Genomic DNA, 14,404 nt, shown 5'->3' with positions numbered 1-14,404 from the left:
TCTTTAAGGTTAGAGCAGAGTGAATGAAGGAAAGAGTGATGCAGAGGGGCAGTTAAAAAAATATGGGGTGGAGCAAGGGACAGGTTACAAAGGGCACTGCAGGGCAGAATAAGGACTTGGCATTTTTTATTCTGAGAGAGTTGAGAGGGTTTTGAGGAGAGAGCTGACTTGATTTGAGTTAACTTTTTTTAAAGGATTGCTTAAGCTACCAGAAATTTTCTCTACTATGTGATTTATTGCAGATAATAGCATTGTGTGGATTAAAAGAAACCAAAAACATGTCAGTACACCAGCCAAAAGAGCTTTAACGTGTCCTGAAATATTTTAGAGTAAGTCTTCTTTGACGTAATCGATGTAAAGCTGTCATAAAAGTGGGATCAAAATATGGTAATTACAGGGCAGTGTCTTGTTAGGTGAGTGTTCAAAGGTTTTAGGTCTCAATATCAGTGCAGGTCTCATCAGGAAACAGATGGCACTTTCAAATTGGGAACAGGATGTAGGGGACCCACAAAGAATAGTGCAGTGTCCAGAGGCTTGTAGCAGCCAAACTCCTCCACTCCTGGGCCTGAGGGGTGAGGGAGAGAGCAGTTGCAGGAAGACAGAGAGCTCCCTGTAGAGGGCCGCCTGATAGGACCCAGGGAACCCTGCAGGGAGGGAGTCATTCTCCTCCCCCCTTCTGGTCTCTTGTAGGAGCCCCCATTGGCCAAACCCAACTGGAAGCCAGTGCGGGGGGGGGGATCTGTTATTAAATGGGTCAGCTTCCCAGAGCACAGAGCACGGTGGATGAGTGGAGGGGCCGGTGGAGGAGATCCATCTTAGGGGACGCCTCCAGATTTTTATCTGAGTTCCAACTCGTTGCTTGCCCTCCCCCACCCTCCCCCCACCCCCAGACTTACCACAGATGTGCACACGTGGGTCTCATCTGGTATTCCGTGATCACTCTCTGATTAGGGCAGAGGAGCCATTCATTAACCGTGAACTTGGAGGACATTTCTTATTATTTCTGTGGTGTTTGACTCTACAATCTATGCCGTTGGATATACAAGGAAGATTTGGAGAGCTCTACACATTTCATCTTTCATTCCTGGCTAAAAAAATTCAAAGCACATATGTTACTCGTGGTAGAGTTAAATGTTTTTATTTAAAGAAAAGTATCTTTTATAGTTGGGCACAGAAGGAAAAATACAGCAAGGGAGAAATTTAAAACCTTGGTGAACTAAATTTGGTTTTGGTTATTCTGGTTAAAAACAAACAAAGCAAACATTGAATTTTAGCCACTTCATCCCAAGTGGTTTTTGGTTTCCACCATTGGACATACTAAAACTGTGAAGACACAGAAGTACCATTCAGTAAACTGCTTCTTGCAGTGACTTTGGTGACATCTTGGCTCACTGGGAGCCTTTGGGTTCCTTTCAGGCAAGGGCAGTTAATACCCTGAATTTGTCACTCTCAAGGTGAGGTCAGGAGCTTTATATTTCACACAAGGGGCAGAGCTGAATTTTTTAAATGATTTGATCATTTAAAAATATTTGATGTTTCATTTGATTGAGATACTGAGAATTAAGAGTTATAATTAAAAAAATGGTCAACTTGGAGAACTATGCAGAAGTGGATATTAGGCCTTGTGTTGAAGCGAGTGGTGCCTGTGAAGAGTCCAAGCTCTGTGGATGGTAATACTCATTTTCCTTTCCTCCCTTTTCTGGAATCTGGCCAAAAATCAAGAATTGTAGCATATTCCCTAACTGGTCTTGGCCTCAAATTGGAGGCCTGGCTGAGGACCCCTGGGGAAAAGAAAAGTTTTTCTCTTTTCTATTATGGTTATCAGCCACGTTGTAAAACTTAAACATTATTTATTTTATTTTAGAGTCGAGGAAAAAAAGACACCTTGACCTTCTCATAAGTTTTGTAGAAGCAGAGCAGGGTATATTTTTGTTTGGTGGCTTTTGTCTGTGGGTCAGCTTCGCAGCACAGGGTCATTGGAGATCCCACTGTGTATGAGGCACTGTGTTAGCACAGCGGGGTCTGAGCCTGAGTGAGCCAGTGTCCTGGTCCCGAGCTGGTCTACATAATTCTACTCAGGAGATTGGATGCATGAACAAATGTGTGGTTTGCAGAGAAAGAGAGAGAGAACCTTTAGGGATAAGGGGAGGACTGTGGAAAATTACAAGAGCAGAGGGTTCCTGTCTTGCTGACTGGAGAGAGCAAAAACAGCTGATATGGAGCTGGGCCTTGAAGGACCCCAAGGGAAACAGAGTCTGCGGTTGTGGATTTGAATGAGTTCTATGCCCGATTTCAATTCATAAGCCTCCACTTTCCTCATCTATTTAATGGTGATGATGTCTTTACAACCCATATCACATACTTTTATGAGTCTAATAATTTAGCCATGCACCACAGACAGTAAAATATTCTAATGCTGTTACTCATTTTCATTAATATTATCAAATATTATCAAATTGGCATCTGTTAAATATTTATGTATTCATGATGCTGAGTGTACTGGCTCATCTGTATTTTTCCTGGAGTTTGATCTAAAAATGAGTTACTATCACTCATGGCAAGTTATTAAACTAGCTTCATGTAGGAAGGTTTTTGTATGTGGAAGTTTAGCTGATCTCACAAATGCAGTGCAGAGAGTCGTTTTTACAGTGGAGAAAAGTCTCTGAAGGGTGAGTTCTCTTTAGGGAGGGATGAGGCATAGTGTGGTAGAGTATGTTAATGTGCAGACACATGAAGTTCTGGGTTTGATATTGTCTATAGAACTTGGGAATTGGGGCTGTGGGTTTTTTTAAAGCAACAAATGCTAACACTGTTTTTTAAAAAAATTTCCTAGAGAGGAGTAGGAGATGTGGTAAATTCCTTCCTGGGCATGTTGATTAAGTGAGTTAAGCTAGAGAACCTGAAGCCTGAAACATGTTAGCGTTGTATGAGGGGAGGAATATAAATGTATGAGATTAAATTAAAAAACACATGCCACACATTTACTCAGAGATCCTAGTTCAAATTCATTCCACAAGTAGGCCCCATTCACATCCTCCAGTGCCACCCTCTTTGCTAAAAATGACTGGGCCACTCTTCTTTGGAGCTGTGGTCAGAAAACGGACCTGACCGTCATGCTTTTTTTTTTTTTTTAAATCAACTTAATTTTTTTTAGAAGAGTTTTAGATTTACAGAAAAATTAAGATAGTGCAGAGAGTACCCGTGTCCGCCCTCACCCCATTTCCCCTATTATTAACATCTTATATTAATATGGTATATTTGTTATAATTAATGGACCAATATTGATACATCATTATTTACTAAAGTCTATAGTTTGCTCAGATTTCCTTAGTTTTGACCTGAGTCAAAACTGTTCTTTTTTATTCACCACTTTATCCCATCACATAGAGCATTTGTTGCCTAACATATAGTGACTTTTCAGAGTTGTTTGTTGATGGATAAATAAGACGTTCTTCCTGCCCTTAAGTTGTTATAATGTAGTAGGGAAGGGTCAGGCCATGCTGCAAGTCGCACGCACACTTAGCAGATAGGTTAAGTTTGAATGAATCCCAGCACTACAGTTTCCCAATGCTGTGACTTGGTCAAGTCACCAAACCTCTCAAAGCCTATTTGCTCACCTGTGAAAAGAGGATAATAATATGAGGGTACTTCAGAAAGTTCATGGAAAAATGGAATTAAAAGATAATACAAATCTTTCCATGGACTTTTTGAAGACCCCTTGTAGTTCCTGTCTCACTGAAGTAGGAGCAAAGTAGGAATAAAGATTAGATAAAGGAATGTGTCTGAGAGTATCTAAACTGGGCCTCACACATTCGCTCAGTAAATGTTAGCTTAAATTTTTACCATGCAAGATAGGATGTGATAAATGTGACGACAGGGAGGTACAAAGTGTCACGGGGAGTCAGAAAAGGGGAGATGGCCTAAAGTAAGGGAAGTTTTCCTGGAAAAGGTAACATTTGAGATAGTCCCAAAAGAATGGCTCAGTTTTCACCAGAAAAACAGTGACCAGAGAGAGAATATAATGCACAAAGGTACAGAGGTAGGAAGGTGTGAAAGTGTCTTCTGGAGGAAAGAAAGTTATCTGATATAGAGGGAATATAATCTAATATGGCAAGACAACAGGACAACGGAAATAAACTTATAACTTTTGACGGATATATATTTAAGCTTTTTATTCTAAAAGTTTTGAAATCTAGAAAAAAGTAGAAAGAATAATACAATGAACACCCATATAACTAACCTCCATCTAATTTCAATAATTATTAACATTCTTCCCTATTTGCTTTATCTATATAAATCTACATATATTATTTATTACAGGTGCATTTTAAAATAAATTATAGATATTGTGACATATTACCCCTAAATACTTTAGCCTGCATCTCCAAAAAATAAGGAAGCTGCCATATATAAACACAATATTGTTATCATACCTAGCAAAATTAACAGTAGTCTCCAAATATCATTTAATATCAGTTCATAGTCAAATTTTCCAAATTTGTCCCTTAAGTCTTTAGTGTTTTAACAAAATTTTGAACCGGAACCGAGGCGGAAGGCCATGTATTGCATTGCATTTGGTCATCATTCCTCTTAAGTGTCTTTAAACCCCAAATTCCAACTAAGGTATTAAGACTTTTTAGCTTTGGAGCACTGAGAAGATTATGGTGTTTTTTCCCATCCTGATCCCTACCTAAGGCCAATGAAATTCCAAATAAAAACAATGCTGAATTAAAATAAGTGAAAGGAAGTCCAAATAAATTGAGATATTTCCCCCTACCAGGATGATCACTTTGATGCTCATTTTGAAATCTCAGGTGATCACATTTTTTAATAATTAGGATACACTTACTTACCTTGAATAATCCAGCACTAGAATCACAGAATCCAGTAGAAATAAAATGACACATTATTTTCTGTTGAGCCGAATGTCTAGTGTGTCTAAACTTTACAGATATGAAACCACATCCTTAATAGTGCTGTGTAGACACCACAGAAGTGATTTTTGGCTCCATTGTATTTATAAGCCTTCAGCGCACTAGTTTCTAATCCTTGAATGGAATTTCACAGTGAATTTCACAATTTTTCTTTCAGCCAGAAAATCAGGACTGTGAGTAAATACCCAAAGCCTGTGATGAGAAACTCTTACCTGGAACTGAGGAGGGAGTTGCAAAGCAGAGAGCCCAGGGCCTTGTTAGTCCTTCTTCATCCAGAAGTGCTCTGCTTATGCCAGGGGATGGTTGGGCTCCTTCTTTGTTTTTGACCCTTCCTGTACCACAGACACCTGTGGCCAAGGAAGTGTCTGGAATTCCTGCAGACATTGCAGTGGGCATGAAATGCCCCCCAGCGGGGGCTGCACCTTCTGCAACTCAAGGAATATAATCTGGCATCCATTGGATATCCACTGAAGAGGAGCTGGGTGCTTTGGGGAATGTTTTCTTGCAGATGTGCACTCTCTAATTGCCTTTTTCTAATGACCTCTCCTTGTTATGCTTTGGAAGTCGGGTTCTTCTGAGGATCATTTCTTTCCACCTCACCTGCAGGTGCATAGTAAGTGCTGTTTTAATTTATTCCATTTCGACTTACTGTGGAACCCAGCCCATCTCACCTCTGCAGTGAAGAGCATTTATTTCCACTTTTGTTCCAGCTTTCACAAAGTTCTGTTGACCTGCTTGGAAGAAGAGTCCCTGTGGTGCCTGCTGGTTTTTCTCTTCTGTCCTTAATTTGGTTTGCCTTTTATTGTATTCCAACTGAAAGGATTCTTTCTTTTAAGGAAAAGGAACCTGAGAAAAACAATACATGTGATGTTGTTTACTTGTTAAGGGTAATTGCTGTTTTTTGTTAATTTGTATATAAAAATGAGAGGATGGGGAATTACTAAATTCACCAACCTGTTTTCTCTCAAGCCTAGTCCTTTTAAGTATATTTATTGCTTAAATAAAGATGTAGTCATGCAGAATGGAAATGTCCAAATATACAGTTTTTTTTGTGCATGTGTAAAAGGGGCCTTCAAAACGTTCATGGCAAGATTCTTATTATCTTTTAATTCTATTTTTCCACGAACTTTTTGAAGTACCCTTGTTTATATAGCATTTAAAAATTTTATTTCCTTCAGCACGAGTCATTATACCATACTTTGAAATTAAAGAAAAGCAGAAAGAGGAAACTCAGAGGCAACTATCATTAACATTCTGTGAATTTATGTTTAGTAATTTTAGGCTACATGTAATATTTCTTTAAAAGGACATATTTTCACATAACTGTCTAGAACTTTTTGCTATTTATTAGTGTGGTCCATGGATATCTCTTGGGAGCTTGTTAAAAATGCAGAATTTTGGGCTACACCCCAAACATACTGCATCATAATTTTGTATTACGTATACATTAAAATTTGGAAGAACTGCTCTAGAACGCATTATACCCAGGGCAGCAGGTCAAGTAGAGAGGACACAAAGGGGCCAAGACCTGTACTCTCTGTCCTTCTCCATTTCCTCTTTGTCATTCTTTCCTAAAATAATTTCTCTCAGTATGTGATAAAGGCAAAAATGTAACCACATTTTTTTTTTTTTTTTTTCCGTGATTCCTATATAGGATCCGAACCCGCGGCGGGAGTGTCGCTGCGCTCCCAGCGCAGCACTCTACCGAGTGCGCCACGGGCTTGGCCCAACCACATTTTTTAACAAGATACAGCAGCCCTGTTGAGAAACCCACCTGTCTCATGCATAAACACTTCACTCAGTAAACATTTATTAAGTGCCTACTGTGTGCCAGGGTCATGTGTGGCAGCCACGGGCCCTGCAGTTCAGGCTTGCATATACTGCAGTAGAAGCATACAGAGGGGAAGGAGAAGGAGAGAGTGGTTGGTTCTGCAGGGATGGGAGCTGGGGGTCAGAAAGAAAGATGGTTTCTCACCGAGTTGTGACATATAAACCAGTGAGCGTGCGTTGTGAGTATTGCTAGATTATAGAGAGAGCACAAGATGGATAAAAGGGATCCCTTCCTTCAAGGACCTTATACTTGGTTTAAGGACGGGAGACAGTGTTTAAAACTATAAATAATAGAAAGCACCTTGGTATTAGGGTACAACCAGAAGACCATGGCCTGAGTATCACCTTTATAACTCATGGACTTTGGACAAATGATTTCACTTGTCTGAGCATCCATTTCTTCTGGAAAATGGGTGTAAAATGATATACATGACTTCACAGAATTATAATGCTTTTTAAAATGAGATAACATAGCAAAGCCTGCAGTAGGTGTGGAATCAATAATGTGTGGGAAAGATATTTAAAAAGTGCCAAACGAACACCATAGACAAAAGATATTGAGGAAGTACAAAGAAAAGAGAGGTTGTTTCAACTTGGAATATGGGATATAGGAGACCTTATGTCCTTTATGGCCTAGAAGATGCAGATGAGGAAGAGAAGGTGCAAAGAATGGGCCACTGGAAGAGAGAGGGGAAAGATGAAGCTGCAGTTTTGGGACTGGATGGACTAAGAAAAGAGGTAGTAGGAACAAGGGAACAGGTTTGGTGGTGGGATTCTGGTTCAGCCGTGACAAGTTAGGAGAGACTACTGAAAGCTCTAGGTCTGGGATGCATGTTTGCTTACATGCAGTGTTATTCAGATGTTTGTCTTGTAGAATGTGTCACAACCTAGATTTGTCTGATTGTAACAATGAGTAGGTACAGATTAAGCATGTTTGGCAAAAATACTATATCGTGACTGTGGAGGTACATGTGTTTGATTGTCTTATAGTTGATTATGTCAAGCATCACTTGGAGGAGGTGGTCTGCCTGAGCTCTCCTTTGTAAGGATGGATTCCCCTTCCCCTAGGTAAATGGTAAGTCATCTATGGGTGGTACTCAGAGGCTGTGTGAGTATCTTGTTATACAACAACCATTTCCCTAATGGTTTTAGCATCCATTAATGATCCTTAACTGAGTCAGTTATTCCCTTCTTCATGGTTGCAAAGTGGGATTTTCTTCTCCTATTCCTTTATTTATCTGCAGCATGCTTTGTAAAGAGCTTCCCTCTGTCCCCCTTTTTATGAATATCTATGGATTTATGAGTTACTTTTTATTCAATGTGTGATAATTCATCATCATTATTCTTTTTTGCTCTTCAAACTTCCCAACCCCTTCATGGCAGCTCCTATGTCCTTTTGTCATATCTGTATTAATATTTGAGCACTTCCTCGCTTTCTTCCATAGTAAGACTTATCTTGTACTTTCTTTGCCCCAGGCCTGGACCCACGTATTTCTCCAATGAGCTAAGGTATTTAGAAACCAAGATCTGGGTGCTTGGGCCTTTCTTTAAAAATGTACATAATCCGGAAAGAGTTAAAAGTCGTTAATCATTTGTTTAAGTCCCCTTGTCCCCCTTCTGCTAAGATTATTCCCATAGTGGCACTGGGAGTTTAGATGTTGGAAGGAAAGGACCGATGAAAGGAGTTAGCCATCCAAAGTAAAGGTCTTTGGCCTTTGGACCAGAGGTGACAGAGGAAATGAGATAGTGCCAGAGACCATTTTAGATTACATTGGAATTCTGCCCAGGGAGTGACTAGAGAGCCTGAGAAGATACTTTCTGCTTGTTTTCCAGGTACTCTGAAAACTGATTGCCCTTTTTTATATCTGGTAATAAGAAAATGTATTCCCCTAAGCTATACATATGCTTATTCTTAAAGCAATTTAAGAAATATAGTTTCCATACCAGGAGTTCAGTGTGAGATCCGAGGGTACTTCAAAAAATTCGTGGAAAAATTTATACTATCTTTTAATTCTATTTTTCCACGAACTTTTTGAAGTACTCTCATATGTATGGATGGATGTATATTTCAGTATGTCGTCTTCAAAAAATTAAAATTCATAGTTTTTATTTTGAATATTGATAATTGGATATAGTATCTGAATTTGCTTGCTAATTATAATGTTTGTCTGTTAATTATTAAGGTTGCATATGTGCAGAATTTTAGGCAGCAACTTGTGAGAACTTCTGGAATTCAATTTCTCCTCTGTGATCTCTTTTTATTTATAATAGTATAACTAAAATGTTCATTTTGTCTTTTCTGTTCTTTAAAATAAAACAAAACATGAAGCCAGTAGCTTTTGTTTTAAGTTGATTGGAAACCTATGAAAATGCTTAAAAATACAAAAACAAATTTGAAATGTAAGGGTTCGTTTTGATGGCTGGCCGGTATGGGGGTAGAGTGGGAGAGTGGTGCACAGGAATTTAAACCCTTGACTTGGTGTTATGACACCATGCTCTAAACTAAATGCATAAGGGTCTTGTTTTTCGTTTTTCATCTATGTCAGCATTTTTGGAAGTAAAAAGAAAAAACAGACTACTTACTATACCTATATTTGTACAGCAGCAATATGGTTGTTATTCATATGTTTCAGATTTTATGAAACGATCTCCACCGCACTCTCCCCACGATCACTGATTTTTAACCCTTAGCACATTCTTGAGAATGGAGAGACATATTAAAGTAACTACCCTATACCAAATAGTTACTGAGTGTGCAGGGATGCCACGAAGGTTAAATTGTACATGAAAATGGACAAGTTATTTAAATGTGCTGCTGGCCAAATGTGGGTGAGTGAACTCAGGTATGTGGTGGCCAAGTTGTTCCAAATTGGCCCTCGATTCCTGTGTACCCTCAACATGCAGTTCCTATGTGATGTCAGTGTGTGAGATTAAACTAAGCACACTCATGACAAGTCACCTTTTTAGGCAAATGGATTATTTTCAAAGTCAAGTTTTGTTGTTGTCAGGAAAATTTTAATATAGCTGAGTTCTTTTGGAGGTTATAAAAAGATCAATCTCTCTTATCCTCCTTTCTATTTAAAACTCCCTAAGTTAGAGGTTCAGCCCCATGCCTGAATTCATCCCTCTCTGTATTTGTTTAATCTTGATCTTGTTTGAAAGGAGCTTTATCCAGAACACAATTTCTTTATTCAGAGCAAAATTTCTTTCAGACATTAAGGCAGCCTGGATACAATTATATAATTAAAAATCTTTCATCTGGACTTTACTAAATCCATGACTGTTTTAGCCAGTAAAGGCAAATTATATTTTGGTCTCTGTTATGGATTTGTATACTTTAAACATTCCTGTTGGGACTGTATTTGTCCTTGAAATGTGAGATAGAAAATATTCTCAAGGGTTTGGCCATATGACTGGACTTATTAATACTTAGGACTGATGAGGAAACTTCTGGTGTTACTTGTTCCTGGGTTAGCCTTCATTCTGCTGGGTGGATTCACATGTGAAATTAAAGTGAGAGTAAAAAAGAGGATTTTCCCACCAAATGCAAAATATGAAGAAAGTAAAAATTACTCTGTTCTAGTTCTACCATCTGTAATTAGCAGATTTTCTTTTTTTTTTTTTTTTAAAGATGACCGGTAAGGGGATCTTAACCCTTGACTTGGTGTTGTCAGCACCACGCTCAGCCAGTGAGCAAACCGGCCCTCCCTATATGGGATCCGAACCCGGGGCCTTGGTGTTATCAGCACCGCACTCTCCCGAGTGAGCCACGGGGCCGGTCCATTAGCAGATTTTCTAATGTTGGCATTTTTTTTCCTTTAGTCTTTTTTCTAGATACAGATACTTTTAAACAAAATTGGGACAATATCAAACATTTTGCTTTATAGTCTGCTTTTCTAATGAATGCTGCTTAAGAACATTTTCCCATTTTATTAAATATTCTATGGATTTTTAAAACTGCTTACTTATTATTAGATATTTATATTTTTAAAATTGTTTAAAATGATATTACTTATAATAGAAAACTTCTTTGTGGACATCTTTATGGGTATCTTGAACTTTTTAAAAGAAAATTCAGAATCTTTTTTCAGTTTATTGGTTTTAAGGAATGAAAAGTAATTCCATTCAGTTTGTCCTTTCCAGCAATTACGGTTAAGCTCTCTTGTCTGCAAGAATCTATTTTTATAACACCATCATCTCCGTGTGTCCAGAATGGTACAATAACATCTAATTTAATACTGTAAGGGAACTTCTCATAAATAAATTTTTCACATAATTGAAACTGACCCTTAAGTGTCAATACTTCGTAATTGTAAACATCGTGGATGAAAGTCTTTCTAAAATTGTATTACATTGTGTTGCTGTTTTCTTAAACATAATACCAAAATATGAAAATCACAGTTTAACTCCTTATGGATAAATTACAAGCGTCCTTATAAACACTAGTTATTATAAGTCAGTTCTGCTAAAATATGATATATGTGTTCCAAAAAACCACCATTCTTTACAAAATCACGCAGTGAAACCTACAGCGCTAATGGGGAAAAAGGGGTTGGGTATATAGCACTCAAAAAACTATCAGTAACACATTAAAAAATAAAAGATGGGACCTGAATAAAAGTTGTAGCACAATTTTAATAGTTATTAAGTGGTTAAGAAATACATAAATGACATACAGTAAATATGGCACTTTACCTTGAAAAAGTCTTGATGTTTGCTGTGGACTGTTGTCTTGGAAGGGTTGCAGATGTGATTTTTTGTGAAGTGGTGGAAGGTGTACCTGAAAGGGAACGGACAGTTGGGGTACTGGATATGGACAGGTGTGGCTCATGGCACATTGTAGAAACTGAGGTTGCTGGTAGACATTTGATACATGGGTTATGTGCATTCTGTGTGTCCTTATGTGGCTGGGTTCAGCCTGGCTGTAGTCTTCTGTGATTAGTTTCTTGCAATAAAATCATACATAAACAAACACAAAATGTGAGTTACACTGAAATTGTTCTCTAGGAACAAACACAAGTATTATAGCAGAACTGAGTGTACTGTGTGGTAATACAGTGATGTCCAGGGGATCACTGAAATGTGAAATTCTGCTTGTCCCTAAGTAGAGTTAATACTTGTAAAACAGAGAAGAATCTGTCTTAAGATTCGACAGTATATAAATGTTGGCAATAGCAATAACAATTAATGATGCTTATTGGTGTTTGTGGGGTTCTATTTGCTTCTTACTTAGGACTGCTTGCTTTAGCAGTACTTCCTGCCTCTTCCTAATTGACTTGTTTCTCAATTTCTTGTGCTCGTAAACAAGTTTATGACACTTCTTAGAATTACATTTAATGTAAGACCTAGGATGGGAGAGCCTGAAGGGTGTACAAACTTTAGGTTACAGGTTACCTGTGTCATCTGCTTTACCTACTTAAAGTATTTTATCTTATTAATAAATTATTACCTATGTATCTATTTGCAGGATTGTTGGGAAAGTAACTTTATATTTTAAGTGAGATTATTAATCATGCAGAATTTTCAGGTTTTCTGTTTTATTAGGAAAAAATTAATGCCACTATCTCTTTCCATTCCCACCTGCAAAAGTGAAGTGTGCTTAAATTGATCCATCTGAAGAGTGTTTAAAAGTTGTTGATAATTTTCTTTGCTGTTGTTCATTTTTATTTACAAGCACTTCTGTGTTTATGAGATGTATTGCAAGTGTGATTTCAGAAGACCTTCCCTCCCAAGTCACAGTATAATTAGAAGTCCATATATCCTCCCTCAGTTCCTTTTTATGACTCCCTGAGAAAGACATTTTTGCCATGAGCGGTTGCCAAGAAGTCTTGGTAGTTCCTGCTTTAGGAACTTTAATAAGATGACAGATCAAAATGCCATCTAGATTTAGAAGTCCTTGTTGGTATATTATGAAAGAAAAATAGCTTACATATCTCATCATTTAGGTATTCCAGTGAAATCTTTATTTTAATTATGCAGAGATACTCTAAATAGCAGTGGGGTATTTTGATTTTTAATTTCTTATCTGACTTTGAATCTAAAATTTTGGTCTCTAAACAATTTCTAGATATATTTGGACTGCTTGACCTTCTTTGAGTGATTGCTGTTAATTAACAGATTTTGTGGGAGAAAGGGAGCTTGCCTTCTGAACTTTATACCAAAGACCTGGGAAAAGTAAGTAATTTTTAACTTTTTAAAAATTCTTATTCTGTTATACTTCTCTCAGGAAGTTAACAATGGGTTTGTGGCTTTTCTATTTCCTTTTATTCTTGGCTTAGTAAATTTTAAATGCTTTTATGGGTTTGTAACATGGAAGGGGACTCAGAAAATCTCTTTTTAAAAAAAACTTCCGAGAGATTAGGATGACTTTCCATGTTGTGCCGTTTCTTTTGGGCTTCATAAACTAAGTCCTCAAGATTGTGATAAAACTTTGGTCAGGTTTACAGTTGATGAATTAAACTTTAAAGATGAGGCAGAGCAATATAGTGTGACAAAAGTGAGTCCAGCTGTCAGGTATTCTAGACATTTTGGATAGGCTCTTTGGTTCTGAATTTTTAGAGTAAGAATGAAATCTACTTGACTCTTGTCTGTAGAAAGGAAAGAAAGAGGTGGAATCGCTTGTCCAATAAATCCCTCATGTAGCTTGGTCTTGGAAGAATTGGTGCACCTTTCAGTTTTATTGTTTTATTACTTTTTTGAGATATTCTGAGACATTCTAATTAAGACAACTGTATGAATGTTTTTGCTGACTATTAGAAAAAATTGCTTGGGGCCTGAAAGTTTAGTTTTATTCCCTGATATTTTTTGAAAAGGTAAAATGGTCCTTAAAGATAATAAAGTCAATCTATTTTTTTGTAGCTACTAATTAGAAGTATGAATGACCAAAAGCCCATAAGACTGTGTACAAAATATGTACACACATGTGCACACACACTCTAATACACATCTTTTTATGTTCCAGAAACAATATCCCTGACAAAAGAAACTGCTTTCCCATTAAATTACTAGGTAGTTTTCTAAACTTTGTATGCCCATGACTTACAGCTCCTCTCCATTTCTGACAGTACACATGAGCTAGTTGAAACGTGTTTAAAACAAAACAAGACAGAAAAGAACATTGCTCTGGAAGTTCTACAGAAGCATTAAATAGTAAGATCAGATTTTATAGATTTTATTGTTATATCGTGTTTACTATAAATTTAATTATAATTAAATTGTGTATTATTTTGTAATAATTATAATCAAAGTAAGGGTCTTCAATTATGAAGCTTATTTGAAGTATTTGTACTGAAAAAATATATAACGTGTGTGTGTATATACACTGTACATACAAATGGATGTAATTTCTGAGGGCTGTCAAGTTTATGCTAAAATGTAAATTCATTGAAAGAAGGCGTTTGAAAATTTTCATCAAAACCAGTTATTTCTGTTACAGTGAAACATTTGCAGTAGTAAAATATTATTGTCAGTGGAATTTAAAAGAAATTAAGGAATTTATGTAGTTGGACTTCGTTCTCTTGTAATCACATATTAATCTCAAAATAAAGGAAGTCCTTTGTGTTGTAGTTGTTATTCCATCTTGGAGGGATATTTGAAAGAATGTTATGTTGAAAGCCACCAGTCTGTCCATGGAAGTGGAA

The 14,404-nt window shown here is 37.3% G+C and overlaps 1 protein-coding gene across 9 annotated transcripts in view; it reads left to right on the top strand.

Moving 5' to 3' along the window:
- Window positions 1-14,404, top strand: part of APBB2 (amyloid beta precursor protein binding family B member 2) — a 357,658-nt gene that overhangs the window by 91,845 nt on the left and 251,409 nt on the right. The window contains exon 3 of one of the 9 annotated variants that reach the window (XM_063107682.1): window positions 12,832-12,938. The exons of the other annotated variants lie outside the window; for them this stretch is intronic. The gene's annotated coding sequence lies outside the window, so the exon portion shown is untranslated. The remainder of the gene's footprint in view (window positions 1-12,831; window positions 12,939-14,404) is intronic. 9 annotated transcript variants of the gene reach the window in all.

This window comes from Cynocephalus volans, chromosome 9, assembly GCF_027409185.1.
Source record: "Cynocephalus volans isolate mCynVol1 chromosome 9, mCynVol1.pri, whole genome shotgun sequence".
Taxonomy (NCBI): domain Eukaryota; kingdom Metazoa; phylum Chordata; class Mammalia; order Dermoptera; family Cynocephalidae; genus Cynocephalus; species Cynocephalus volans.
This window is presented reverse-complemented; position numbering and strand designations above follow the sequence as displayed.